The 27,780-nt window shown below is 49.6% G+C and overlaps 30 non-coding genes across 30 annotated transcripts; 11 read left to right on the forward strand and 19 right to left on the reverse strand.

The window, feature by feature from the left end:
- The first annotated feature begins 279 nt into the window (after positions 1-279).
- Trnav-uac lies at positions 280-352 on the forward strand. The gene has a single exon. It is a non-coding gene; the product is annotated as a tRNA-Val (tRNA).
- Positions 353-953: 601 nt separating this feature from the next.
- Positions 954-1,025, reverse strand: Trnap-ugg. Its single transcript has one exon. It is a non-coding gene; the product is annotated as a tRNA-Pro (tRNA).
- Positions 1,026-2,672: 1,647 nt separating this feature from the next.
- On the reverse strand, positions 2,673-2,744 carry Trnap-cgg. The gene has a single exon. It is a non-coding gene; the product is annotated as a tRNA-Pro (tRNA).
- A 235-nt stretch (positions 2,745-2,979) lies between these two features.
- Positions 2,980-3,052, forward strand: Trnav-uac. Its single transcript has one exon. It is a non-coding gene; the product is annotated as a tRNA-Val (tRNA).
- A 601-nt stretch (positions 3,053-3,653) lies between these two features.
- On the reverse strand, positions 3,654-3,725 carry Trnap-ugg. Its single transcript has one exon. It is a non-coding gene; the product is annotated as a tRNA-Pro (tRNA).
- A 1,648-nt stretch (positions 3,726-5,373) lies between these two features.
- On the reverse strand, positions 5,374-5,445 carry Trnap-cgg. Its single transcript has one exon. It is a non-coding gene; the product is annotated as a tRNA-Pro (tRNA).
- A 235-nt stretch (positions 5,446-5,680) lies between these two features.
- Trnav-uac lies at positions 5,681-5,753 on the forward strand. The gene has a single exon. It is a non-coding gene; the product is annotated as a tRNA-Val (tRNA).
- A 601-nt stretch (positions 5,754-6,354) lies between these two features.
- On the reverse strand, positions 6,355-6,426 carry Trnap-ugg. The gene has a single exon. It is a non-coding gene; the product is annotated as a tRNA-Pro (tRNA).
- A 1,648-nt stretch (positions 6,427-8,074) lies between these two features.
- Positions 8,075-8,146, reverse strand: Trnap-cgg. The gene has a single exon. It is a non-coding gene; the product is annotated as a tRNA-Pro (tRNA).
- A 235-nt stretch (positions 8,147-8,381) lies between these two features.
- On the forward strand, positions 8,382-8,454 carry Trnav-uac. Its single transcript has one exon. It is a non-coding gene; the product is annotated as a tRNA-Val (tRNA).
- A 601-nt stretch (positions 8,455-9,055) lies between these two features.
- On the reverse strand, positions 9,056-9,127 carry Trnap-ugg. The gene has a single exon. It is a non-coding gene; the product is annotated as a tRNA-Pro (tRNA).
- A 1,953-nt stretch (positions 9,128-11,080) lies between these two features.
- Trnav-uac lies at positions 11,081-11,153 on the forward strand. Its single transcript has one exon. It is a non-coding gene; the product is annotated as a tRNA-Val (tRNA).
- A 601-nt stretch (positions 11,154-11,754) lies between these two features.
- Positions 11,755-11,826, reverse strand: Trnap-ugg. The gene has a single exon. It is a non-coding gene; the product is annotated as a tRNA-Pro (tRNA).
- A 1,648-nt stretch (positions 11,827-13,474) lies between these two features.
- Trnap-cgg lies at positions 13,475-13,546 on the reverse strand. Its single transcript has one exon. It is a non-coding gene; the product is annotated as a tRNA-Pro (tRNA).
- Positions 13,547-13,781: 235 nt separating this feature from the next.
- Trnav-uac lies at positions 13,782-13,854 on the forward strand. Its single transcript has one exon. It is a non-coding gene; the product is annotated as a tRNA-Val (tRNA).
- A 601-nt stretch (positions 13,855-14,455) lies between these two features.
- On the reverse strand, positions 14,456-14,527 carry Trnap-ugg. The gene has a single exon. It is a non-coding gene; the product is annotated as a tRNA-Pro (tRNA).
- A 1,648-nt stretch (positions 14,528-16,175) lies between these two features.
- On the reverse strand, positions 16,176-16,247 carry Trnap-cgg. The gene has a single exon. It is a non-coding gene; the product is annotated as a tRNA-Pro (tRNA).
- Positions 16,248-16,482: 235 nt separating this feature from the next.
- On the forward strand, positions 16,483-16,555 carry Trnav-uac. Its single transcript has one exon. It is a non-coding gene; the product is annotated as a tRNA-Val (tRNA).
- A 601-nt stretch (positions 16,556-17,156) lies between these two features.
- On the reverse strand, positions 17,157-17,228 carry Trnap-ugg. Its single transcript has one exon. It is a non-coding gene; the product is annotated as a tRNA-Pro (tRNA).
- A 1,649-nt stretch (positions 17,229-18,877) lies between these two features.
- On the reverse strand, positions 18,878-18,949 carry Trnap-cgg. Its single transcript has one exon. It is a non-coding gene; the product is annotated as a tRNA-Pro (tRNA).
- Positions 18,950-19,184: 235 nt separating this feature from the next.
- Trnav-uac lies at positions 19,185-19,257 on the forward strand. Its single transcript has one exon. It is a non-coding gene; the product is annotated as a tRNA-Val (tRNA).
- Positions 19,258-19,858: 601 nt separating this feature from the next.
- Trnap-ugg lies at positions 19,859-19,930 on the reverse strand. Its single transcript has one exon. It is a non-coding gene; the product is annotated as a tRNA-Pro (tRNA).
- Positions 19,931-21,579: 1,649 nt separating this feature from the next.
- Positions 21,580-21,651, reverse strand: Trnap-cgg. The gene has a single exon. It is a non-coding gene; the product is annotated as a tRNA-Pro (tRNA).
- A 235-nt stretch (positions 21,652-21,886) lies between these two features.
- Positions 21,887-21,959, forward strand: Trnav-uac. Its single transcript has one exon. It is a non-coding gene; the product is annotated as a tRNA-Val (tRNA).
- A 601-nt stretch (positions 21,960-22,560) lies between these two features.
- Trnap-ugg lies at positions 22,561-22,632 on the reverse strand. Its single transcript has one exon. It is a non-coding gene; the product is annotated as a tRNA-Pro (tRNA).
- A 1,649-nt stretch (positions 22,633-24,281) lies between these two features.
- On the reverse strand, positions 24,282-24,353 carry Trnap-cgg. Its single transcript has one exon. It is a non-coding gene; the product is annotated as a tRNA-Pro (tRNA).
- Positions 24,354-24,588: 235 nt separating this feature from the next.
- Positions 24,589-24,661, forward strand: Trnav-uac. Its single transcript has one exon. It is a non-coding gene; the product is annotated as a tRNA-Val (tRNA).
- Positions 24,662-25,262: 601 nt separating this feature from the next.
- On the reverse strand, positions 25,263-25,334 carry Trnap-ugg. Its single transcript has one exon. It is a non-coding gene; the product is annotated as a tRNA-Pro (tRNA).
- A 1,649-nt stretch (positions 25,335-26,983) lies between these two features.
- Trnap-cgg lies at positions 26,984-27,055 on the reverse strand. The gene has a single exon. It is a non-coding gene; the product is annotated as a tRNA-Pro (tRNA).
- A 235-nt stretch (positions 27,056-27,290) lies between these two features.
- On the forward strand, positions 27,291-27,363 carry Trnav-uac. Its single transcript has one exon. It is a non-coding gene; the product is annotated as a tRNA-Val (tRNA).
- Positions 27,364-27,780: the final 417 nt, after the last annotated feature.

Raw genomic sequence — 27,780 nt, forward strand, 5'->3', positions numbered from 1 at the left:
CTCCTGCACCCGAAGCAGGAATCATACCCCCAGACCAACGAGCCTATTCGTTCCGAAAACGCACTGCATGTGAATGACGCCACCTTTGATGGTCTCACCATGTAGGGCTGCAGCTCAGCCAGCGTTCTCCCTGTCTGTCGCGGTTGGATTGTTTCCATCGACGTCTTTTACTACAGGAACTTCACGAATCGGAGGGAGCTCGTAGCCGATGCCCTTGCTAACACAGAAGACAAACTGTTGCTACTACGAGTCTCCGGGTGGTACATGAAAAGAACCGTCGTTTCCGTGGTGTAGCGGTTATCACGTCTGCTTTACACGCAGAAGGTCCCCGGTTCGATCCCGGGCGGGAACACAATAATTTTAATCTATATTTCGGATTTCATTTCCGAGATGACCTCACGTCCGCGAATGCAGAGACAAGCAATGTCGTATGCTAGACGGATAGGGCGTCATTTTACTGTCAAATACTGTTGCTCTCTTATTGCACCGGTATTTGGTAACTGAGAACGCCCCTAGCTCCATTATGGCTGGCAAAATTTATAATCCGGTTCTTCAGGGCTACTTCAAGTGCGCTTGCTACTGGCTTTCCTGAGCTCACCCTACTCGCCTTGTCACAGCTCTGTCAAAGTGTGATGCTAACTAATAATGAAAAACTCTTAGCCACGCTCAATCTTACATGCCACCCCTTGGTTGTTGCCGTCGCTAGTAAGATGAGGGTAGACTGTCGCACAATTAAGCTGAATCTCCACTCACGGTGCACATATCCCGCAAAGACAACCTTGTTTTCCGTTGCATGCAAAATTACCGTCTGCCTTTCTACCGAATTCCACCTACGTACTTTACTGGTGCCGCATTCTTGTTATATCCACGTGCTATAACAGGCGTCTACTCTTCATTGAGGAGCTGCAACCGGGGCTGAGTTCCACCTACGCTTCAGCACGGTCAAAATGGCAGGGCTCGTCCGGGATTTGAACCCGGGACCTCCTGCACCCAAAGCAGGAATCATACCCCTAGACCAACGAGCCACCTGGCTGGAGCAGTCAAGTTAATCCCAAGTAGTGGGCCTCACAGGGAACACAAACTTTCACGCGAATTCGCAAGATAAACGCTTTCTGCAGGCAGCACTCACCACTGTTGAGAAGAATATTAAAGGCAACGAATAAAAAGCGAAATAACTTCATCGAGCACTGCTTATGAACAGCCGGCAGTGCCTCAGTTTCGGTATGTGCTTTCTCAGGGTTAAGAGGAGGCGAATGCACTAAACAAAAGAACATCGGGAAACCAAGCACCAACTCATAACGAAAAGATTGCAAAATATACTGCAAGCAAAATTTCCAGAAGACGGATACTGAAGACGCCGCAGACAAAAGAATTATTCTATGCAGTAACGATTATCTAGGAAGCGTGAATTGCATGTGCTGCTCCACCACACAACTTATTTTGATACTGTTTTACTTATTCTAAATTTTCATTACCTGATCGTCTCTAAAATACTGTGCGGTTATCACCTGGTTTCCAACAGCGATAGTAGTAAGTAAATCGACTACAAAGTCTTTCAAAGTAGGTCAGACACAAAAAAAAAAAAAAATCGGAGCTGCGTGTAGCTCATGTCATTCTGCTTTCAATCGTGAATCTCCGGCTGGGAGTAGTGGCGTACTTCTGTAATCCAAGCTTCTGGGAGGCCGTTGTGTGGGAGAGATCTGGAAACAACTACAGATTCGACCGTTCCACGAGCTCAGGAACGGCCGCGATGCCTTCATCGAGCTCTGCAGATCGACAGATGATAGTGTGGAAATTTCGGCAAGCGGTGGCTAAGGGTTAAGAGAAGCCAAACACACTAAACACAAGAAAGTCGGGAAACCGAAGCACACAACTCATAACGAAAAGATTGCGGAATGCAGTGCGAAAGCAAAACTTCGAGAAGACCAACTCTGAAGCCATCGGCGAGCTAGGAATTATTCCGCACAAGAAGCGATCATGTAGGAAGAGCGAGCCGAGGCTGTCGCTCGACCACACAATAAATTTTTGCTTAATCCCAATTTGCAGTACCGGTTCGACACTAGAATACTGCGCCTTGGTTCTTCCAAAAGCGATAGTAATAAGCACGTCGACTGCAGTGTCATTTGGGGTAGTGAGTCAGACATGGAGAGGATATGGGGCGGGTGGAATATGCAACGACAGGGGCATTGCAGGGCGGCCGCCGGCTCCTTGCGCTGTGGCGCACCGGTGCCGGCGGCGGCCTGGCTGGGCTGCTGGTGCCTCCATGTAGAGCTGCCGCCGAGCCCAGGCAAAGTGCCGCTAACGAAGCGATTGCCTTTGGTGACATCTTTTGCAATAACGACTGCGCGAATCGACGGTATCTCGTAAGGAAGGAAAGAGCAGCAGCAGCTGCCGCCGAGCCCAGGCGCCGTGCCTAACACGCAGAAGGTCCCCGGCTCGATTGCGGGCGGAAACCCGTTTTCGTCCCACTCAGCAAGACACTTGCTACGATCTCTACTGTGACCATTTAAATCAACTTCAAACGTTCCATCAGCAGGGTGCACATGGCTCAAATGAAACATGAAACGGTTTCAGAACTGGTTGTCGGATTTTAGCGCTGACTTGGAGGCCTGGAAATGCGCGAAACAGCCGCCGCCATGCGATTTGTTACCACACCGTTGTACAAAACGCAAGGGCTCGTCCGGGATTTGAACCCGGGACCTCCTGCACCCGAAGCAGGAATCATACCCCTAGACCAACGAGCCTATTCGTTCCGAAAACGCACTGCATGTGAATGACGCCACCTTTGATGGTCTCACCATGTAGGGCTGCAGCTCAGCCAGCGTTCTCCCTGTCTGTCGCGGTTGGATTGTTTCCATCGACGTCTTTTACTACAGGAACTTCACGAATCGGAGGGAGCTCGTAGCCGATGCCCTTGCTAACACAGAAGACAAACTGTTGCTATTACGAGTCTCCGGGTGGTACATGAAAAGAACCGTCGTTTCCGTGGTGTAGCGGTTATCACGTCTGCTTTACACGCAGAAGGTCCCCGGTTCGATCCCGGGCGGGAACACAACAATTTTAATCTATATTTCGGATTTCATTTCCGAGATGACCTCACGTCCGCGAATGCAGAGACAAGCAATGTCGTATGCTAGACGGATAGGGCGTCATTTTACTGTCAAATACTGTTGCTCTCTTATTGCACCGGTATTTGGTAACTGAGAACGCCCCTAGCTCCATTATGGCTGGCAAAATTTATAATCCGGTTCTTCAGGGCTACTTCAAGTGCGCTTGCTACTGGCTTTCCTGAGCTCACCCTACTCGCCTTGTCACAGCTCTGTCAAAGTGTGATGCTAACTAATAATGAAAAACTCTTAGCCACGCTCAATCTTACATGCCACCCCTTGGTTGTTGCCGTCGCTAGTAAGATGAGGGTAGACTGTCGCACAATTAAGCTGAATCTCCACTCACGGTGCACATATCCCGCAAAGACAACCTTGTTTTCCGTTGCATGCAAAATTACCGTCTGCCTTTCTACCGAATTCCACCTACGTACTTTACTGGTGCCGCATTCTTGTTATATCCACGTGCTATTACAGGCGTCTACTCTTCATTGAGGAGCTGCAACCGGGGCTGAGTTCCACCTACGCTTCAGCACGGTCAAAATGGCAGGGCTCGTCCGGGATTTGAACCCGGGACCTCCTGCACCCAAAGCAGGAATCATACCCCTAGACCAACGAGCCACCTGGCTGGAGCAGTCAAGTTAATCCCAAGTAGTGGGCCTCACAGGGAACACAAACTTTCACGCGAATTCGCAAGATAAACGCTTTCTGCAGGCAGCACTCACCACTGTTGAGAAGAATATTAAAGGCAACGAATAAAAAGCGAAATAACTTCATCGAGCACTGCTTATGAACAGCCGGCAGTGCCTCAGTTTCGGTATGTGGTTTCTCAGGGTTAAGAGGAGGCGAATGCACTAAACAAAAGAACATCGGGAAACCAAGCACCAACTCATAACGAAAAGATTGCAAAATATACTGCAAGCAAAATTTCCAGAAGACGGATACTGAAGACGCCGCAGACAAAAGAATTATTCTATGCAGTAACGATTATCTAGGAAGCGTGAATTGCATGTGCTGCTCCACCACACAACTTCTTTTGATACTGTTTTACTTATTCTAAATTTTCATTACCTGATCGTCTCTAAAATACTGTGCGGTTATCACCTGGTTTCCAACAGCGATAGTAGTAAGTAAATCGACTACAAAGTCTTTCAAAGTAGGTCAGACACAAAAAAAAAAAAAAAATCGGAGCTGCGTGTAGCTCATGTCATTCTGCTTTCAATCGTGAATCTCCGGCTGGGAGTAGTGGCGTACTTCTGTAATCCAAGCTTCTGGGAGGCCGTTGTGTGGGAGAGATCTGGAAACAACTACAGATTCGACCGTTCCACGAGCTCAGGAACGGCCGCGATGCCTTCATCGAGCTCTGCAGATCGACAGATGATAGTGTGGAAATTTCGGCAAGCGGTGGCTAAGGGTTAAGAGAAGCCAAACACACTAAACACAAGAAAGTCGGGAAACCGAAGCACACAACTCATAACGAAAAGATTGCGGAATGCAGTGCGAAAGCAAAACTTCGAGAAGACCAACTCTGAAGCCATCGGCGAGCTAGGAATTATTCCGCACAAGAAGCGATCATGTAGGAAGAGCGAGCCGAGGCTGTCGCTCGACCACACAATAAATTTTTGCTTAATCCCAATTTGCAGTACCGGTTCGACACTAGAATACTGCGCCTTGGTTCTTCCAAAAGCGATAGTAATAAGCACGTCGACTGCAGTGTCATTTGGGGTAGTGAGTCAGACATGGAGAGGATATGGGGCGGGTGGAATATGCAACGACAGGGGCATTGCAGGGCGGCCGCCGGCTCCTTGCGCTGTGGCGCACCGGTGCCGGCGGCGGCCTGGCTGGGCTGCTGGTGCCTCCATGTAGAGCTGCCGCCGAGCCCAGGCAAAGTGCCGCTAACGAAGCGATTGCCTTTGGTGACATCTTTTGCAATAACGACTGCGCGAATCGACGGTATCTCGTAAGGAAGGAAAGAGCAGCAGCAGCTGCCGCCGAGCCCAGGCGCCGTGCCTAACACGCAGAAGGTCCCCGGCTCGATTGCGGGCGGAAACCCGTTTTCGTCCCACTCAGCAAGACACTTGCTACGATCTCTACTGTGACCATTTAAATCAACTTCAAACGTTCCATCAGCAGGGTGCACATGGCTCAAATGAAACATGAAACGGTTTCAGAACTGGTTGTCGGATTTTAGCGCTGACTTGGAGGCCTGGAAATGCGCGAAACAGCCGCCGCCATGCGATTTGTTACCACACCGTTGTACAAAACGCAAGGGCTCGTCCGGGATTTGAACCCGGGACCTCCTGCACCCGAAGCAGGAATCATACCCCTAGACCAACGAGCCTATTCGTTCCGAAAACGCACTGCATGTGAATGACGCCACCTTTGATGGTCTCACCATGTAGGGCTGCAGCTCAGCCAGCGTTCTCCCTGTCTGTCGCGGTTGGATTGTTTCCATCGACGTCTTTTACTACAGGAACTTCACGAATCGGAGGGAGCTCGTAGCCGATGCCCTTGCTAACACAGAAGACAAACTGTTGCTATTACGAGTCTCCGGGTGGTACATGAAAAGAACCGTCGTTTCCGTGGTGTAGCGGTTATCACGTCTGCTTTACACGCAGAAGGTCCCCGGTTCGATCCCGGGCGGGAACACAACAATTTTAATCTATATTTCGGATTTCATTTCCGAGATGACCTCACGTCCGCGAATGCAGAGACAAGCAATGTCGTATGCTAGACGGATAGGGCGTCATTTTACTGTCAAATACTGTTGCTCTCTTATTGCACCGGTATTTGGTAACTGAGAACGCCCCTAGCTCCATTATGGCTGGCAAAATTTATAATCCGGTTCTTCAGGGCTACTTCAAGTGCGCTTGCTACTGGCTTTCCTGAGCTCACCCTACTCGCCTTGTCACAGCTCTGTCAAAGTGTGATGCTAACTAATAATGAAAAACTCTTAGCCACGCTCAATCTTACATGCCACCCCTTGGTTGTTGCCGTCGCTAGTAAGATGAGGGTAGACTGTCGCACAATTAAGCTGAATCTCCACTCACGGTGCACATATCCCGCAAAGACAACCTTGTTTTCCGTTGCATGCAAAATTACCGTCTGCCTTTCTACCGAATTCCACCTACGTACTTTACTGGTGCCGCATTCTTGTTATATCCACGTGCTATTACAGGCGTCTACTCTTCATTGAGGAGCTGCAACCGGGGCTGAGTTCCACCTACGCTTCAGCACGGTCAAAATGGCAGGGCTCGTCCGGGATTTGAACCCGGGACCTCCTGCACCCAAAGCAGGAATCATACCCCTAGACCAACGAGCCACCTGGCTGGAGCAGTCAAGTTAATCCCAAGTAGTGGGCCTCACAGGGAACACAAACTTTCACGCGAATTCGCAAGATAAACGCTTTCTGCAGGCAGCACTCACCACTGTTGAGAAGAATATTAAAGGCAACGAATAAAAAGCGAAATAACTTCATCGAGCACTGCTTATGAACAGCCGGCAGTGCCTCAGTTTCGGTATGTGGTTTCTCAGGGTTAAGAGGAGGCGAATGCACTAAACAAAAGAACATCGGGAAACCAAGCACCAACTCATAACGAAAAGATTGCAAAATATACTGCAAGCAAAATTTCCAGAAGACGGATACTGAAGACGCCGCAGACAAAAGAATTATTCTATGCAGTAACGATTATCTAGGAAGCGTGAATTGCATGTGCTGCTCCACCACACAACTTCTTTTGATACTGTTTTACTTATTCTAAATTTTCATTACCTGATCGTCTCTAAAATACTGTGCGGTTATCACCTGGTTTCCAACAGCGATAGTAGTAAGTAAATCGACTACAAAGTCTTTCAAAGTAGGTCAGACACAAAAAAAAAAAAAAAATCGGAGCTGCGTGTAGCTCATGTCATTCTGCTTTCAATCGTGAATCTCCGGCTGGGAGTAGTGGCGTACTTCTGTAATCCAAGCTTCTGGGAGGCCGTTGTGTGGGAGAGATCTGGAAACAACTACAGATTCGACCGTTCCACGAGCTCAGGAACGGCCGCGATGCCTTCATCGAGCTCTGCAGATCGACAGATGATAGTGTGGAAATTTCGGCAAGCGGTGGCTAAGGGTTAAGAGAAGCCAAACACACTAAACACAAGAAAGTCGGGAAACCGAAGCACACAACTCATAACGAAAAGATTGCGGAATGCAGTGCGAAAGCAAAACTTCGAGAAGACCAACTCTGAAGCCATCGGCGAGCTAGGAATTATTCCGCACAAGAAGCGATCATGTAGGAAGAGCGAGCCGAGGCTGTCGCTCGACCACACAATAAATTTTTGCTTAATCCCAATTTGCAGTACCGGTTCGACACTAGAATACTGCGCCTTGGTTCTTCCAAAAGCGATAGTAATAAGCACGTCGACTGCAGTGTCATTTGGGGTAGTGAGTCAGACATGGAGAGGATATGGGGCGGGTGGAATATGCAACGACAGGGGCATTGCAGGGCGGCCGCCGGCTCCTTGCGCTGTGGCGCACCGGTGCCGGCGGCGGCCTGGCTGGGCTGCTGGTGCCTCCATGTAGAGCTGCCGCCGAGCCCAGGCAAAGTGCCGCTAACGAAGCGATTGCCTTTGGTGACATCTTTTGCAATAACGACTGCGCGAATCGACGGTATCTCGTAAGGAAGGAAAGAGCAGCAGCAGCTGCCGCCGAGCCCAGGCGCCGTGCCTAACACGCAGAAGGTCCCCGGCTCGATTGCGGGCGGAAACCCGTTTTCGTCCCACTCAGCAAGACACTTGCTACGATCTCTACTGTGACCATTTAAATCAACTTCAAACGTTCCATCAGCAGGGTGCACATGGCTCAAATGAAACATGAAACGGTTTCAGAACTGGTTGTCGGATTTTAGCGCTGACTTGGAGGCCTGGAAATGCGCGAAACAGCCGCCGCCATGCGATTTGTTACCACACCGTTGTACAAAACGCAAGGACTCGTCCGGGATTTGAACCCGGGACCTCCTGCACCCGAAGCAGGAATCATACCCCCAGACCAACGAGCCTATTCGTTCCGAAAACGCACTGCATGTGAATGACGCCACCTTTGATGGTCTCACCATGTAGGGCTGCAGCTCAGCCAGCGTTCTCCCTGTCTGTCGCGGTTGGATTGTTTCCATCGACGTCTTTTACTACAGGAACTTCACGAATCGGAGGGAGCTCGTAGCCGATGCCCTTGCTAACACAGAAGACAAACTGTTGCTATTACGAGTCTCCGGGTGGTACATGAAAAGAACCGTCGTTTCCGTGGTGTAGCGGTTATCACGTCTGCTTTACACGCAGAAGGTCCCCGGTTCGATCCCGGGCGGGAACACAACAATTTTAATCTATATTTCGGATTTCATTTCCGAGATGACCTCACGTCCGCGAATGCAGAGACAAGCAATGTCGTATGCTAGACGGATAGGGCGTCATTTTACTGTCAAATACTGTTGCTCTCTTATTGCACCGGTATTTGGTAACTGAGAACGCCCCTAGCTCCATTATGGCTGGCAAAATTTATAATCCGGTTCTTCAGGGCTACTTCAAGTGCGCTTGCTACTGGCTTTCCTGAGCTCACCCTACTCGCCTTGTCACAGCTCTGTCAAAGTGTGATGCTAACTAATAATGAAAAACTCTTAGCCACGCTCAATCTTACATGCCACCCCTTGGTTGTTGCCGTCGCTAGTAAGATGAGGGTAGACTGTCGCACAATTAAGCTGAATCTCCACTCACGGTGCACATATCCCGCAAAGACAACCTTGTTTTCCGTTGCATGCAAAATTACCGTCTGCCTTTCTACCGAATTCCACCTACGTACTTTACTGGTGCCGCATTCTTGTTATATCCACGTGCTATTACAGGCGTCTACTCTTCATTGAGGAGCTGCAACCGGGGCTGAGTTCCACCTACGCTTCAGCACGGTCAAAATGGCAGGGCTCGTCCGGGATTTGAACCCGGGACCTCCTGCACCCAAAGCAGGAATCATACCCCTAGACCAACGAGCCACCTGGCTGGAGCAGTCAAGTTAATCCCAAGTAGTGGGCCTCACAGGGAACACAAACTTTCACGCGAATTCGCAAGATAAACGCTTTCTGCAGGCAGCACTCACCACTGTTGAGAAGAATATTAAAGGCAACGAATAAAAAGCGAAATAACTTCATCGAGCACTGCTTATGAACAGCCGGCAGTGCCTCAGTTTCGGTATGTGCTTTCTCAGGGTTAAGAGGAGGCGAATGCACTAAACAAAAGAACATCGGGAAACCAAGCACCAACTCATAACGAAAAGATTGCAAAATATACTGCAAGCAAAATTTCCAGAAGACGGATACTGAAGACGCCGCAGACAAAAGAATTATTCTATGCAGTAACGATTATCTAGGAAGCGTGAATTGCATGTGCTGCTCCACCACACAACTTCTTTTGATACTGTTTTACTTATTCTAAATTTTCATTACCTGATCGTCTCTAAAATACTGTGCGGTTATCACCTGGTTTCCAACAGCGATAGTAGTAAGTAAATCGACTACAAAGTCTTTCAAAGTAGGTCAGACACAAAAAAAAAAAAAATCGGAGCTGCGTGTAGCTCATGTCATTCTGCTTTCAATCGTGAATCTCCGGCTGGGAGTAGTGGCGTACTTCTGTAATCCAAGCTTCTGGGAGGCCGTTGTGTGGGAGAGATCTGGAAACAACTACAGATTCGACCGTTCCACGAGCTCAGGAACGGCCGCGATGCCTTCATCGAGCTCTGCAGATCGACAGATGATAGTGTGGAAATTTCGGCAAGCGGTGGCTAAGGGTTAAGAGAAGCCAAACACACTAAACACAAGAAAGTCGGGAAACCGAAGCACACAACTCATAACGAAAAGATTGCGGAATGCAGTGCGAAAGCAAAACTTCGAGAAGACCAACTCTGAAGCCATCGGCGAGCTAGGAATTATTCCGCACAAGAAGCGATCATGTAGGAAGAGCGAGCCGAGGCTGTCGCTCGACCACACAATAAATTTTTGCTTAATCCCAATTTGCAGTACCGGTTCGACACTAGAATACTGCGCCTTGGTTCTTCCAAAAGCGATAGTAATAAGCACGTCGACTGCAGTGTCATTTGGGGTAGTGAGTCAGACATGGAGAGGATATGGGGCGGGTGGAATATGCAACGACAGGGGCATTGCAGGGCGGCCGCCGGCTCCTTGCGCTGTGGCGCACCGGTGCCGGCGGCGGCCTGGCTGGGCTGCTGGTGCCTCCATGTAGAGCTGCCGCCGAGCCCAGGCAAAGTGCCGCTAACGAAGCGATTGCCTTTGGTGACATCTTTTGCAATAACGACTGCGCGAATCGACGGTATCTCGTAAGGAAGGAAAGAGCAGCAGCAGCTGCCGCCGAGCCCAGGCGCCGTGCCTAACACGCAGAAGGTCCCCGGCTCGATTGCGGGCGGAAACCCGTTTTCGTCCCACTCAGCAAGACACTTGCTACGATCTCTACTGTGACCATTTAAATCAACTTCAAACGTTCCATCAGCAGGGTGCACATGGCTCAAATGAAACATGAAACGGTTTCAGAACTGGTTGTCGGATTTTAGCGCTGACTTGGAGGCCTGGAAATGCGCGAAACAGCCGCCGCCATGCGATTTGTTACCACACCGTTGTACAAAACGCAAGGACTCGTCCGCGATTTGAACCCGGGACCTCCTGCACCCGAAGCAGGAATCATACCCCCAGACCAACGAGCCTATTCGTTCCGAAAACGCACTGCATGTGAATGACGCCACCTTTGATGGTCTCACCATGTAGGGCTGCAGCTCAGCCAGCGTTCTCCCTGTCTGTCGCGGTTGGATTGTTTCCATCGACGTCTTTTACTACAGGAACTTCACGAATCGGAGGGAGCTCGTAGCCGATGCCCTTGCTAACACAGAAGACAAACTGTTGCTATTACGAGTCTCCGGGTGGTACATGAAAAGAACCGTCGTTTCCGTGGTGTAGCGGTTATCACGTCTGCTTTACACGCAGAAGGTCCCCGGTTCGATCCCGGGCGGGAACACAATAATTTTAATCTATATTTCGGATTTCATTTCCGAGATGACCTCACGTCCGCGAATGCAGAGACAAGCAATGTCGTATGCTAGACGGATAGGGCGTCATTTTACTGTCAAATACTGTTGCTCTCTTATTGCACCGGTATTTGGTAACTGAGAACGCCCCTAGCTCCATTATGGCTGGCAAAATTTATAATCCGGTTCTTCAGGGCTACTTCAAGTGCGCTTGCTACTGGCTTTCCTGAGCTCACCCTACTCGCCTTGTCACAGCTCTGTCAAAGTGTGATGCTAACTAATAATGAAAAACTCTTAGCCACGCTCAATCTTACATGCCACCCCTTGGTTGTTGCCGTCGCTAGTAAGATGAGGGTAGACTGTCGCACAATTAAGCTGAATCTCCACTCACGGTGCACATATCCCGCAAAGACAACCTTGTTTTCCGTTGCATGCAAAATTACCGTCTGCCTTTCTACCGAATTCCACCTACGTACTTTACTGGTGCCGCATTCTTGTTATATCCACGTGCTATAACAGGCGTCTACTCTTCATTGAGGAGCTGCAACCGGGGCTGAGTTCCACCTACGCTTCAGCACGGTCAAAATGGCAGGGCTCGTCCGGGATTTGAACCCGGGACCTCCTGCACCCAAAGCAGGAATCATACCCCTAGACCAACGAGCCACCTGGCTGGAGCAGTCAAGTTAATCCCAAGTAGTGGGCCTCACAGGGAACACAAACTTTCACGCGAATTCGCAAGATAAACGCTTTCTGCAGGCAGCACTCACCACTGTTGAGAAGAATATTAAAGGCAACGAATAAAAAGCGAAATAACTTCATCGAGCACTGCTTATGAACAGCCGGCAGTGCCTCAGTTTCGGTATGTGCTTTCTCAGGGTTAAGAGGAGGCGAATGCACTAAACAAAAGAACATCGGGAAACCAAGCACCAACTCATAACGAAAAGATTGCAAAATATACTGCAAGCAAAATTTCCAGAAGACGGATACTGAAGACGCCGCAGACAAAAGAATTATTCTATGCAGTAACGATTATCTAGGAAGCGTGAATTGCATGTGCTGCTCCACCACACAACTTATTTTGATACTGTTTTACTTATTCTAAATTTTCATTACCTGATCGTCTCTAAAATACTGTGCGGTTATCACCTGGTTTCCAACAGCGATAGTAGTAAGTAAATCGACTACAAAGTCTTTCAAAGTAGGTCAGACACAAAAAAAAAAAAAAAATCGGAGCTGCGTGTAGCTCATGTCATTCTGCTTTCAATCGTGAATCTCCGGCTGGGAGTAGTGGCGTACTTCTGTAATCCAAGCTTCTGGGAGGCCGTTGTGTGGGAGAGATCTGGAAACAACTACAGATTCGACCGTTCCACGAGCTCAGGAACGGCCGCGATGCCTTCATCGAGCTCTGCAGATCGACAGATGATAGTGTGGAAATTTCGGCAAGCGGTGGCTAAGGGTTAAGAGAAGCCAAACACACTAAACACAAGAAAGTCGGGAAACCGAAGCACACAACTCATAACGAAAAGATTGCGGAATGCAGTGCGAAAGCAAAACTTCGAGAAGACCAACTCTGAAGCCATCGGCGAGCTAGGAATTATTCCGCACAAGAAGCGATCATGTAGGAAGAGCGAGCCGAGGCTGTCGCTCGACCACACAATAAATTTTTGCTTAATCCCAATTTGCAGTACCGGTTCGACACTAGAATACTGCGCCTTGGTTCTTCCAAAAGCGATAGTAATAAGCACGTCGACTGCAGTGTCATTTGGGGTAGTGAGTCAGACATGGAGAGGATATGGGGCGGGTGGAATATGCAACGACAGGGGCATTGCAGGGCGGCCGCCGGCTCCTTGCGCTGTGGCGCACCGGTGCCGGCGGCGGCCTGGCTGGGCTGCTGGTGCCTCCATGTAGAGCTGCCGCCGAGCCCAGGCAAAGTGCCGCTAACGAAGCGATTGCCTTTGGTGACATCTTTTGCAATAACGACTGCGCGAATCGACGGTATCTCGTAAGGAAGGAAAGAGCAGCAGCAGCTGCCGCCGAGCCCAGGCGCCGTGCCTAACACGCAGAAGGTCCCCGGCTCGATTGCGGGCGGAAACCCGTTTTCGTCCCACTCAGCAAGACACTTGCTACGATCTCTACTGTGACCATTTAAATCAACTTCAAACGTTCCATCAGCAGGGTGCACATGGCTCAAATGAAACATGAAACGGTTTCAGAACTGGTTGTCGGATTTTAGCGCTGACTTGGAGGCCTGGAAATGCGCGAAACAGCCGCCGCCATGCGATTTGTTACCACACCGTTGTACAAAACGCAAGGGCTCGTCCGGGATTTGAACCCGGGACCTCCTGCACCCGAAGCAGGAATCATACCCCTAGACCAACGAGCCTATTCGTTCCGAAAACGCACTGCATGTGAATGACGCCACCTTTGATGGTCTCACCATGTAGGGCTGCAGCTCAGCCAGCGTTCTCCCTGTCTGTCGCGGTTGGATTGTTTCCATCGACGTCTTTTACTACAGGAACTTCACGAATCGGAGGGAGCTCGTAGCCGATGCCCTTGCTAACACAGAAGACAAACTGTTGCTATTACGAGTCTCCGGGTGGTACATGAAAAGAACCGTCGTTTCCGTGGTGTAGCGGTTATCACGTCTGCTTTACACGCAGAAGGTCCCCGGTTCGATCCCGGGCGGGAACACAACAATTTTAATCTATATTTCGGATTTCATTTCCGAGATGACCTCACGTCCGCGAATGCAGAGACAAGCAATGTCGTATGCTAGACGGATAGGGCGTCATTTTACTGTCAAATACTGTTGCTCTCTTATTGCACCGGTATTTGGTAACTGAGAACGCCCCTAGCTCCATTATGGCTGGCAAAATTTATAATCCGGTTCTTCAGGGCTACTTCAAGTGCGCTTGCTACTGGCTTTCCTGAGCTCACCCTACTCGCCTTGTCACAGCTCTGTCAAAGTGTGATGCTAACTAATAATGAAAAACTCTTAGCCACGCTCAATCTTACATGCCACCCCTTGGTTGTTGCCGTCGCTAGTAAGATGAGGGTAGACTGTCGCACAATTAAGCTGAATCTCCACTCACGGTGCACATATCCCGCAAAGACAACCTTGTTTTCCGTTGCATGCAAAATTACCGTCTGCCTTTCTACCGAATTCCACCTACGTACTTTACTGGTGCCGCATTCTTGTTATATCCACGTGCTATTACAGGCGTCTACTCTTCATTGAGGAGCTGCAACCGGGGCTGAGTTCCACCTACGCTTCAGCACGGTCAAAATGGCAGGGCTCGTCCGGGATTTGAACCCGGGACCTCCTGCACCCAAAGCAGGAATCATACCCCTAGACCAACGAGCCACCTGGCTGGAGCAGTCAAGTTAATCCCAAGTAGTGGGCCTCACAGGGAACACAAACTTTCACGCGAATTCGCAAGATAAACGCTTTCTGCAGGCAGCACTCACCACTGTTGAGAAGAATATTAAAGGCAACGAATAAAAAGCGAAATAACTTCATCGAGCACTGCTTATGAACAGCCGGCAGTGCCTCAGTTTCGGTATGTGGTTTCTCAGGGTTAAGAGGAGGCGAATGCACTAAACAAAAGAACATCGGGAAACCAAGCACCAACTCATAACGAAAAGATTGCAAAATATACTGCAAGCAAAATTTCCAGAAGACGGATACTGAAGACGCCGCAGACAAAAGAATTATTCTATGCAGTAACGATTATCTAGGAAGCGTGAATTGCATGTGCTGCTCCACCACACAACTTCTTTTGATACTGTTTTACTTATTCTAAATTTTCATTACCTGATCGTCTCTAAAATACTGTGCGGTTATCACCTGGTTTCCAACAGCGATAGTAGTAAGTAAATCGACTACAAAGTCTTTCAAAGTAGGTCAGACACAAAAAAAAAAAAAAAATCGGAGCTGCGTGTAGCTCATGTCATTCTGCTTTCAATCGTGAATCTCCGGCTGGGAGTAGTGGCGTACTTCTGTAATCCAAGCTTCTGGGAGGCCGTTGTGTGGGAGAGATCTGGAAACAACTACAGATTCGACCGTTCCACGAGCTCAGGAACGGCCGCGATGCCTTCATCGAGCTCTGCAGATCGACAGATGATAGTGTGGAAATTTCGGCAAGCGGTGGCTAAGGGTTAAGAGAAGCCAAACACACTAAACACAAGAAAGTCGGGAAACCGAAGCACACAACTCATAACGAAAAGATTGCGGAATGCAGTGCGAAAGCAAAACTTCGAGAAGACCAACTCTGAAGCCATCGGCGAGCTAGGAATTATTCCGCACAAGAAGCGATCATGTAGGAAGAGCGAGCCGAGGCTGTCGCTCGACCACACAATAAATTTTTGCTTAATCCCAATTTGCAGTACCGGTTCGACACTAGAATACTGCGCCTTGGTTCTTCCAAAAGCGATAGTAATAAGCACGTCGACTGCAGTGTCATTTGGGGTAGTGAGTCAGACATGGAGAGGATATGGGGCGGGTGGAATATGCAACGACAGGGGCATTGCAGGGCGGCCGCCGGCTCCTTGCGCTGTGGCGCACCGGTGCCGGCGGCGGCCTGGCTGGGCTGCTGGTGCCTCCATGTAGAGCTGCCGCCGAGCCCAGGCAAAGTGCCGCTAACGAAGCGATTGCCTTTGGTGACATCTTTTGCAATAACGACTGCGCGAATCGACGGTATCTCGTAAGGAAGGAAAGAGCAGCAGCAGCTGCCGCCGAGCCCAGGCGCCGTGCCTAACACGCAGAAGGTCCCCGGCTCGATTGCGGGCGGAAACCCGTTTTCGTCCCACTCAGCAAGACACTTGCTACGATCTCTACTGTGACCATTTAAATCAACTTCAAACGTTCCATCAGCAGGGTGCACATGGCTCAAATGAAACATGAAACGGTTTCAGAACTGGTTGTCGGATTTTAGCGCTGACTTGGAGGCCTGGAAATGCGCGAAACAGCCGCCGCCATGCGATTTGTTACCACACCGTTGTACAAAACGCAAGGGCTCGTCCGGGATTTGAACCCGGGACCTCCTGCACCCGAAGCAGGAATCATACCCCTAGACCAACGAGCCTATTCGTTCCGAAAACGCACTGCATGTGAATGACGCCACCTTTGATGGTCTCACCATGTAGGGCTGCAGCTCAGCCAGCGTTCTCCCTGTCTGTCGCGGTTGGATTGTTTCCATCGACGTCTTTTACTACAGGAACTTCACGAATCGGAGGGAGCTCGTAGCCGATGCCCTTGCTAACACAGAAGACAAACTGTTGCTATTACGAGTCTCCGGGTGGTACATGAAAAGAACCGTCGTTTCCGTGGTGTAGCGGTTATCACGTCTGCTTTACACGCAGAAGGTCCCCGGTTCGATCCCGGGCGGCAACACAACAATTTTAGTCTATATTTCGGATTTCATTTCCGAGATGACCTCACGTCCGCGAATGCAGAGACAAGCAATGTCGTATGCTAGACGGATAGGGCGTCATTTTACTGTCAAATACTGTTGCTCTCTTATTGCACCGGTATTTGGTAACTGAGAACGCCCCTAGCTCCATTATGGCTGGCAAAATTTATAATCCGGTTCTTCAGGGCTACTTCAAGTGCGCTTGCTACTGGCTTTCCTGAGCTCACCCTACTCGCCTTGTCACAGCTCTGTCAAAGTGTGATGCTAACTAATAATGAAAAACTCTTAGCCACGCTCAATCTTACATGCCACCCCTTGGTTGTTGCCGTCGCTAGTAAGATGAGGGTAGACTGTCGCACAATTAAGCTGAATCTCCACTCACGGTGCACATATCCCGCAAAGACAACCTTGTTTTCCGTTGCATGCAAAATTACCGTCTGCCTTTCTACCGAATTCCACCTACGTACTTTACTGGTGCCGCATTCTTGTTATATCCACGTGCTATAACAGGCGTCTACTCTTCATTGAGGAGCTGCAACCGGGGCTGAGTTCCACCTACGCTTCAGCACGGTCAAAATGGCAGGGCTCGTCCGGGATTTGAACCCGGGACCTCCTGCACCCAAAGCAGGAATCATACCCCTAGACCAACGAGCCACCTGGCTGGAGCAGTCAAGTTAATCCCAAGTAGTGGGCCTCACGGGGAACACAAACTTTCACGCGAATTCGCAAGATAAACGCTTTCTGCAGGCAGCACTCACCACTGTTGAGAAGAATATTAAAGGCAACGAATAAAAAGCGAAATAACTTCATCGAGCACTGCTTATGAACAGCCGGCAGTGCCTCAGTTTCGGTATGTGGTTTCTCAGGGTTAAGAGGAGGCGAATGCACTAAACAAAAGAACATCGGGAAACCAAGCACCAACTCATAACGAAAAGATTGCAAAATATACTGCAAGCAAAATTTCCAGAAGACGGATACTGAAGACGCCGCAGACAAAAGAATTATTCTATGCAGTAACGATTATCTAGGAAGCGTGAATTGCATGTGCTGCTCCACCACACAACTTCTTTTGATACTGTTTTACTTATTCTAAATTTTCATTACCTGATCGTCTCTAAAATACTGTGCGGTTATCACCTGGTTTCCAACAGCGATAGTAGTAAGTAAATCGACTACAAAGTCTTTCAAAGTAGGTCAGACACAAAAAAAAAAAAAAAAATCGGAGCTGCGTGTAGCTCATGTCATTCTGCTTTCAATCGTGAATCTCCGGCTGGGAGTAGTGGCGTACTTCTGTAATCCAAGCTTCTGGGAGGCCGTTGTGTGGGAGAGATCTGGAAACAACTACAGATTCGACCGTTCCACGAGCTCAGGAACGGCCGCGATGCCTTCATCGAGCTCTGCAGATCGACAGATGATAGTGTGGAAATTTCGGCAAGCGGTGGCTAAGGGTTAAGAGAAGCCAAACACACTAAACACAAGAAAGTCGGGAAACCGAAGCACACAACTCATAACGAAAAGATTGCGGAATGCAGTGCGAAAGCAAAACTTCGAGAAGACCAACTCTGAAGCCATCGGCGAGCTAGGAATTATTCCGCACAAGAAGCGATCATGTAGGAAGAGCGAGCCGAGGCTGTCGCTCGACCACACAATAAATTTTTGCTTAATCCCAATTTGCAGTACCGGTTCGACACTAGAATACTGCGCCTTGGTTCTTCCAAAAGCGATAGTAATAAGCACGTCGACTGCAGTGTCATTTGGGGTAGTGAGTCAGACATGGAGAGGATATGGGGCGGGTGGAATATGCAACGACAGGGGCATTGCAGGGCGGCCGCCGGCTCCTTGCGCTGTGGCGCACCGGTGCCGGCGGCGGCCTGGCTGGGCTGCTGGTGCCTCCATGTAGAGCTGCCGCCGAGCCCAGGCAAAGTGCCGCTAACGAAGCGATTGCCTTTGGTGACATCTTTTGCAATAACGACTGCGCGAATCGACGGTATCTCGTAAGGAAGGAAAGAGCAGCAGCAGCTGCCGCCGAGCCCAGGCGCCGTGCCTAACACGCAGAAGGTCCCCGGCTCGATTGCGGGCGGAAACCCGTTTTCGTCCCACTCAGCAAGACACTTGCTACGATCTCTACTGTGACCATTTAAATCAACTTCAAACGTTCCATCAGCAGGGTGCACATGGCTCAAATGAAACATGAAACGGTTTCAGAACTGGTTGTCGGATTTTAGCGCTGACTTGGAGGCCTGGAAATGCGCGAAACAGCCGCCGCCATGCGATTTGTTACCACACCGTTGTACAAAACGCAAGGGCTCGTCCGGGATTTGAACCCGGGACCTCCTGCACCCGAAGCAGGAATCATACCCCTAGACCAACGAGCCTATTCGTTCCGAAAACGCACTGCATGTGAATGACGCCACCTTTGATGGTCTCACCATGTAGGGCTGCAGCTCAGCCAGCGTTCTCCCTGTCTGTCGCGGTTGGATTGTTTCCATCGACGTCTTTTACTACAGGAACTTCACGAATCGGAGGGAGCTCGTAGCCGATGCCCTTGCTAACACAGAAGACAAACTGTTGCTATTACGAGTCTCCGGGTGGTACATGAAAAGAACCGTCGTTTCCGTGGTGTAGCGGTTATCACGTCTGCTTTACACGCAGAAGGTCCCCGGTTCGATCCCGGGCGGCAACACAACAATTTTAGTCTATATTTCGGATTTCATTTCCGAGATGACCTCACGTCCGCGAATGCAGAGACAAGCAATGTCGTATGCTAGACGGATAGGGCGTCATTTTACTGTCAAATACTGTTGCTCTCTTATTGCACCGGTATTTGGTAACTGAGAACGCCCCTAGCTCCATTATGGCTGGCAAAATTTATAATCCGGTTCTTCAGGGCTACTTCAAGTGCGCTTGCTACTGGCTTTCCTGAGCTCACCCTACTCGCCTTGTCACAGCTCTGTCAAAGTGTGATGCTAACTAATAATGAAAAACTCTTAGCCACGCTCAATCTTACATGCCACCCCTTGGTTGTTGCCGTCGCTAGTAAGATGAGGGTAGACTGTCGCACAATTAAGCTGAATCTCCACTCACGGTGCACATATCCCGCAAAGACAACCTTGTTTTCCGTTGCATGCAAAATTACCGTCTGCCTTTCTACCGAATTCCACCTACGTACTTTACTGGTGCCGCATTCTTGTTATATCCACGTGCTATAACAGGCGTCTACTCTTCATTGAGGAGCTGCAACCGGGGCTGAGTTCCACCTACGCTTCAGCACGGTCAAAATGGCAGGGCTCGTCCGGGATTTGAACCCGGGACCTCCTGCACCCAAAGCAGGAATCATACCCCTAGACCAACGAGCCACCTGGCTGGAGCAGTCAAGTTAATCCCAAGTAGTGGGCCTCACGGGGAACACAAACTTTCACGCGAATTCGCAAGATAAACGCTTTCTGCAGGCAGCACTCACCACTGTTGAGAAGAATATTAAAGGCAACGAATAAAAAGCGAAATAACTTCATCGAGCACTGCTTATGAACAGCCGGCAGTGCCTCAGTTTCGGTATGTGGTTTCTCAGGGTTAAGAGGAGGCGAATGCACTAAACAAAAGAACATCGGGAAACCAAGCACCAACTCATAACGAAAAGATTGCAAAATATACTGCAAGCAAAATTTCCAGAAGACGGATACTGAAGACGCCGCAGACAAAAGAATTATTCTATGCAGTAACGATTATCTAGGAAGCGTGAATTGCATGTGCTGCTCCACCACACAACTTCTTTTGATACTGTTTTACTTATTCTAAATTTTCATTACCTGATCGTCTCTAAAATACTGTGCGGTTATCACCTGGTTTCCAACAGCGATAGTAGTAAGTAAATCGACTACAAAGTCTTTCAAAGTAGGTCAGACACAAAAAAAAAAAAAAAAATCGGAGCTGCGTGTAGCTCATGTCATTCTGCTTTCAATCGTGAGTCTCCGGCTGGGAGTAGTGGCGTACTTCTGTAATCCAAGCTTCTGGGAGGCCGTTGTGTGGGAGAGATCTGGAAACAACTACAGATTCGACCGTTCCACGAGCTCAGGAACGGCCGCGATGCCTTCATCGAGCTCTGCAGATCGACAGATGATAGTGTGGAAATTTCGGCAAGCGGTGGCTAAGGGTTAAGAGAAGCCAAACACACTAAACACAAGAAAGTCGGGAAACCGAAGCACACAACTCATAACGAAAAGATTGCGGAATGCAGTGCGAAAGCAAAACTTCGAGAAGACCAACTCTGAAGCCATCGGCGAGCTAGGAATTATTCCGCACAAGAAGCGATCATGTAGGAAGAGCGAGCCGAGGCTGTCGCTCGACCACACAATAAATTTTTGCTTAATCCCAATTTGCAGTACCGGTTCGACACTAGAATACTGCGCCTTGGTTCTTCCAAAAGCGATAGTAATAAGCACGTCGACTGCAGTGTCATTTGGGGTAGTGAGTCAGACATGGAGAGGATATGGGGCGGGTGGAATATGCAACGACAGGGGCATTGCAGGGCGGCCGCCGGCTCCTTGCGCTGTGGCGCACCGGTGCCGGCGGCGGCCTGGCTGGGCTGCTGGTGCCTCCATGTAGAGCTGCCGCCGAGCCCAGGCAAAGTGCCGCTAACGAAGCGATTGCCTTTGGTGACATCTTTTGCAATAACGACTGCGCGAATCGACGGTATCTCGTAAGGAAGGAAAGAGCAGCAGCAGCTGCCGCCGAGCCCAGGCGCCGTGCCTAACACGCAGAAGGTCCCCGGCTCGATTGCGGGCGGAAACCCGTTTTCGTCCCACTCAGCAAGACACTTGCTACGATCTCTACTGTGACCATTTAAATCAACTTCAAACGTTCCATCAGCAGGGTGCACATGGCTCAAATGAAACATGAAACGGTTTCAGAACTGGTTGTCGGATTTTAGCGCTGACTTGGAGGCCTGGAAATGCGCGAAACAGCCGCCGCCATGCGATTTGTTACCACACCGTTGTACAAAACGCAAGGGCTCGTCCGGGATTTGAACCCGGGACCTCCTGCACCCGAAGCAGGAATCATACCCCTAGACCAACGAGCCTATTCGTTCCGAAAACGCACTGCATGTGAATGACGCCACCTTTGATGGTCTCACCATGTAGGGCTGCAGCTCAGCCAGCGTTCTCCCTGTCTGTCGCGGTTGGATTGTTTCCATCGACGTCTTTTACTACAGGAACTTCACGAATCGGAGGGAGCTCGTAGCCGATGCCCTTGCTAACACAGAAGACAAACTGTTGCTATTACGAGTCTCCGGGTGGTACATGAAAAGAACCGTCGTTTCCGTGGTGTAGCGGTTATCACGTCTGCTTTACACGCAGAAGGTCCCCGGTTCGATCCCGGGCGGGAACACAACAATTTTAATCTATATTTCGGATTTCATTTCCGAGATGACCTCACGTCCGCGAATGCAGAGACAAGCAATGTCGTATGCTAGACGGATAGGGCGTCATTTTACTGTCAAATACTGTTGCTCTCTTATTGCACCGGTATTTGGTAACTGAGAACGCCCCTAGCTCCATTATGGCTGGCAAAATTTATAATCCGGTTCTTCAGGGCTACTTCAAGTGCGCTTGCTACTGGCTTTCCTGAGCTCACCCTACTCGCCTTGTCACAGCTCTGTCAAAGTGTGATGCTAACTAATAATGAAAAACTCTTAGCCACGCTCAATCTTACATGCCACCCCTTGGTTGTTGCCGTCGCTAGTAAGATGAGGGTAGACTGTCGCACAATTAAGCTGAATCTCCACTCACGGTGCACATATCCCGCAAAGACAACCTTGTTTTCCGTTGCATGCAAAATTACCGTCTGCCTTTCTACCGAATTCCACCTACGTACTTTACTGGTGCCGCATTCTTGTTATATCCACGAGCTATTACAGGCGTCTACTCTTCATTGAGGAGCTGCAACCGGGGCTGAGTTCCACCTACGCTTCAGCACGGTCAAAATGGCAGGGCTCGTCCGGGATTTGAACCCGGGACCTCCTGCACCCAAAGCAGGAATCATACCCCTAGACCAACGAGCCACCTGGCTGGAGCAGTCAAGTTAATCCCAAGTAGTGGGCCTCACAGGGAACACAAACTTTCACGCGAATTCGCAAGATAAACGCTTTCTGCAGGCAGCACTCACCACTGTTGAGAAGAATATTAAAGGCAACGAATAAAAAGCGAAATAACTTCATCGAGCACTGCTTATGAACAGCCGGCAGTGCCTCAGTTTCGGTATGTGCTTTCTCAGGGTTAAGAGGAGGCGAATGCACTAAACAAAAGAACATCGGGAAACCAAGCACCAACTCATAACGAAAAGATTGCAAAATATACTGCAAGCAAAATTTCCAGAAGACGGATACTGAAGACGCCGCAGACAAAAGAATTATTCTATGCAGTAACGATTATCTAGGAAGCGTGAATTGCATGTGCTGCTCCACCACACAACTTCTTTTGATACTGTTTTACTTATTCTAAATTTTCATTACCTGATCGTCTCTAAAATACTGTGCGGTTATCACCTGGTTTCCAACAGCGATAGTAGTAAGTAAATCGACTACAAAGTCTTTCAAAGTAGGTCAGACACAAAAAAAAAAAAAAAAATCGGAGCTGCGTGTAGCTCATGTCATTCTGCTTTCAATCGTGAATCTCCGACTGGGAGTAGTGGCGTACTTCTGTAATCCAAGCTTCTGGGAGGCCGTTGTGTGGGAGAGATCTGGAAACAACTACAGATTCGACCGTTCCACGAGCTCAGGAACGGCCGCGATGCCTTCATCGAGCTCTGCAGATCGACAGATGATAGTGTGGAAATTTCGGCAAGCGGTGGCTAAGGGTTAAGAGAAGCCAAACACACTAAACACAAGAAAGTCGGGAAACCGAAGCACACAACTCATAACGAAAAGATTGCGGAATGCAGTGCGAAAGCAAAACTTCGAGAAGACCAACTCTGAAGCCATCGGCGAGCTAGGAATTATTCCGCACAAGAAGCGATCATGTAGGAAGAGCGAGCCGAGGCTGTCGCTCGACCACACAATAAATTTTTGCTTAATCCCAATTTGCAGTACCGGTTCGACACTAGAATACTGCGCCTTGGTTCTTCCAAAAGCGATAGTAATAAGCACGTCGACTGCAGTGTCATTTGGGGTAGTGAGTCAGACATGGAGAGGATATGGGGCGGGTGGAATATGCAACGACAGGGGCATTGCAGGGCGGCCGCCGGCTCCTTGCGCTGTGGCGCACCGGTGCCGGCGGCGGCCTGGCTGGGCTGCTGGTGCCTCCATGTAGAGCTGCCGCCGAGCCCAGGCAAAGTGCCGCTAACGAAGCGATTGCCTTTGGTGACATCTTTTGCAATAACGACTGCGCGAATCGACGGTATCTCGTAAGGAAGGAAAGAGCAGCAGCAGCTGCCGCCGAGCCCAGGCGCCGTGCCTAACACGCAGAAGGTCCCCGGCTCGATTGCGGGCGGAAACCCGTTTTCGTCCCACTCAGCAAGACACTTGCTACGATCTCTACTGTGACCATTTAAATCAACTTCAAACGTTCCATCAGCAGGGTGCACATGGCTCAAATGAAACATGAAACGGTTTCAGAACTGGTTGTCGGATTTTAGCGCTGACTTGGAGGCCTGGAAATGCGCGAAACAGCCGCCGCCATGCGATTTGTTACCACACCGTTGTACAAAACGCAAGGGCTCGTCCGGGATTTGAACCCGGGACCTCCTGCACCCGAAGCAGGAATCATACCCCTAGACCAACGAGCCTATTCGTTCCGAAAACGCACTGCATGTGAATGACGCCACCTTTGATGGTCTCACCATGTAGGGCTGCAGCTCAGCCAGCGTTCTCCCTGTCTGTCGCGGTTGGATTGTTTCCATCGACGTCTTTTACTACAGGAACTTCACGAATCGGAGGGAGCTCGTAGCCGATGCCCTTGCTAACACAGAAGACAAACTGTTGCTATTACGAGTCTCCGGGTGGTACATGAAAAGAACCGTCGTTTCCGTGGTGTAGCGGTTATCACGTCTGCTTTACACGCAGAAGGTCCCCGGTTCGATCCCGGGCGGGAACACAACAATTTTAATCTATATTTCGGATTTCATTTCCGAGATGACCTCACGTCCGCGAATGCAGAGACAAGCAATGTCGTATGCTAGACGGATAGGGCGTCATTTTACTGTCAAATACTGTTGCTCTCTTATTGCACCGGTATTTGGTAACTGAGAACGCCCCTAGCTCCATTATGGCTGGCAAAATTTATAATCCGGTTCTTCAGGGCTACTTCAAGTGCGCTTGCTACTGGCTTTCCTGAGCTCACCCTACTCGCCTTGTCACAGCTCTGTCAAAGTGTGATGCTAACTAATAATGAAAAACTCTTAGCCACGCTCAATCTTACATGCCACCCCTTGGTTGTTGCCGTCGCTAGTAAGATGAGGGTAGACTGTCGCACAATTAAGCTGAATCTCCACTCACGGTGCACATATCCCGCAAAGACAACCTTGTTTTCCGTTGCATGCAAAATTACCGTCTGCCTTTCTACCGAATTCCACCTACGTACTTTACTGGTGCCGCATTCTTGTTATATCCACGAGCTATTACAGGCGTCTACTCTTCATTGAGGAGCTGCAACCGGGGCTGAGTTCCACCTACGCTTCAGCACGGTCAAAATGGCAGGGCTCGTCCGGGATTTGAACCCGGGACCTCCTGCACCCAAAGCAGGAATCATACCCCTAGACCAACGAGCCACCTGGCTGGAGCAGTCAAGTTAATCCCAAGTAGTGGGCCTCACAGGGAACACAAACTTTCACGCGAATTCGCAAGATAAACGCTTTCTGCAGGCAGCACTCACCACTGTTGAGAAGAATATTAAAGGCAACGAATAAAAAGCGAAATAACTTCATCGAGCACTGCTTATGAACAGCCGGCAGTGCCTCAGTTTCGGTATGTGCTTTCTCAGGGTTAAGAGGAGGCGAATGCACTAAACAAAAGAACATCGGGAAACCAAGCACCAACTCATAACGAAAAGATTGCAAAATATACTGCAAGCAAAATTTCCAGAAGACGGATACTGAAGACGCCGCAGACAAAAGAATTATTCTATGCAGTAACGATTATCTAGGAAGCGTGAATTGCATGTGCTGCTCCACCACACAACTTCTTTTGATACTGTTTTACTTATTCTAAATTTTCATTACCTGATCGTCTCTAAAATACTGTGCGGTTATCACCTGGTTTCCAACAGCGATAGTAGTAAGTAAATCGACTACAAAGTCTTTCAAAGTAGGTCAGACACAAAAAAAAAAAAAAAAATCGGAGCTGCGTGTAGCTCATGTCATTCTGCTTTCAATCGTGAATCTCCGACAGGGAGTAGTGGCGTACTTCTGTAATCCAAGCTTCTGGGAGGCCGTTGTGTGGGAGAGATCTGGAAACAACTACAGATTCGACCGTTCCACGAGCTCAGGAACGGCCGCGATGCCTTCATCGAGCTCTGCAGATCGACAGATGATAGTGTGGAAATTTCGGCAAGCGGTGGCTAAGGGTTAAGAGAAGCCAAACACACTAAACACAAGAAAGTCGGGAAACCGAAGCACACAACTCATAACGAAAAGATTGCGGAATGCAGTGCGAAAGCAAAACTTCGAGAAGACCAACTCTGAAGCCATCGGCGAGCTAGGAATTATTCCGCACAAGAAGCGATCATGTAGGAAGAGCGAGCCGAGGCTGTCGCTCGACCACACAATAAATTTTTGCTTAATCCCAATTTGCAGTACCGGTTCGACACTAGAATACTGCGCCTTGGTTCTTCCAAAAGCGATAGTAATAAGCACGTCGACTGCAGTGTCATTTGGGGTAGTGAGTCAGACATGGAGAGGATATGGGGCGGGTGGAATATGCAACGACAGGGGCATTGCAGGGCGGCCGCCGGCTCCTTGCGCTGTGGCGCACCGGTGCCGGCGGCGGCCTGGCTGGGCTGCTGGTGCCTCCATGTAGAGCTGCCGCCGAGCCCAGGCAAAGTGCCGCTAACGAAGCGATTGCCTTTGGTGACATCTTTTGCAATAACGACTGCGCGAATCGACGGTATCTCGTAAGGAAGGAAAGAGCAGCAGCAGCTGCCGCCGAGCCCAGGCGCCGTGCCTAACACGCAGAAGGTCCCCGGCTCGATTGCGGGCGGAAACCCGTTTTCGTCCCACTCAGCAAGACACTTGCTACGATCTCTACTGTGACCATTTAAATCAACTTCAAACGTTCCATCAGCAGGGTGCACATGGCTCAAATGAAACATGAAACGGTTTCAGAACTGGTTGTCGGATTTTAGCGCTGACTTGGAGGCCTGGAAATGCGCGAAACAGCCGCCGCCATGCGATTTGTTACCACACCGTTGTACAAAACGCAAGGGCTCGTCCGGGATTTGAACCCGGGACCTCCTGCACCCGAAGCAGGAATCATACCCCTAGACCAACGAGCCTATTCGTTCCGAAAACGCACTGCATGTGAATGACGCCACCTTTGATGGTCTCACCATGTAGGGCTGCAGCTCAGCCAGCGTTCTCCCTGTCTGTCGCGGTTGGATTGTTTCCATCGACGTCTTTTACTACAGGAACTTCACGAATCGGAGGGAGCTCGTAGCCGATGCCCTTGCTAACACAGAAGACAAACTGTTGCTATTACGAGTCTCCGGGTGGTACATGAAAAGAACCGTCGTTTCCGTGGTGTAGCGGTTATCACGTCTGCTTTACACGCAGAAGGTCCCCGGTTCGATCCCGGGCGGGAACACAACAATTTTAATCTATATTTCGGATTTCATTTCCGAGATGACCTCACGTCCGCGAATGCAGAGACAAGCAATGTCGTATGCTAGACGGATAGGGCGTCATTTTACTGTCAAATACTGTTGCTCTCTTATTGCACCGGTATTTGGTAACTGAGAACGCCCCTAGCTCCATTATGGCTGGCAAAATTTATAATCCGGTTCTTCAGGGCTACTTCAAGTGCGCTTGCTACTGGCTTTCCTGAGCTCACCCTACTCGCCTTGTCACAGCTCTGTCAAAGTGTGATGCTAACTAATAATGAAAAACTCTTAGCCACGCTCAATCTTACATGCCACCCCTTGGTTGTTGCCGTCGCTAGTAAGATGAGGGTAGACTGTCGCACAATTAAGCTGAATCTCCACTCACGGTGCACATATCCCGC

The sequence above is a fragment of the Schistocerca americana genome, chromosome 2, assembly GCF_021461395.2.
Source record: "Schistocerca americana isolate TAMUIC-IGC-003095 chromosome 2, iqSchAmer2.1, whole genome shotgun sequence".
Lineage (NCBI taxonomy): Eukaryota > Metazoa > Arthropoda > Insecta > Orthoptera > Acrididae > Schistocerca > Schistocerca americana.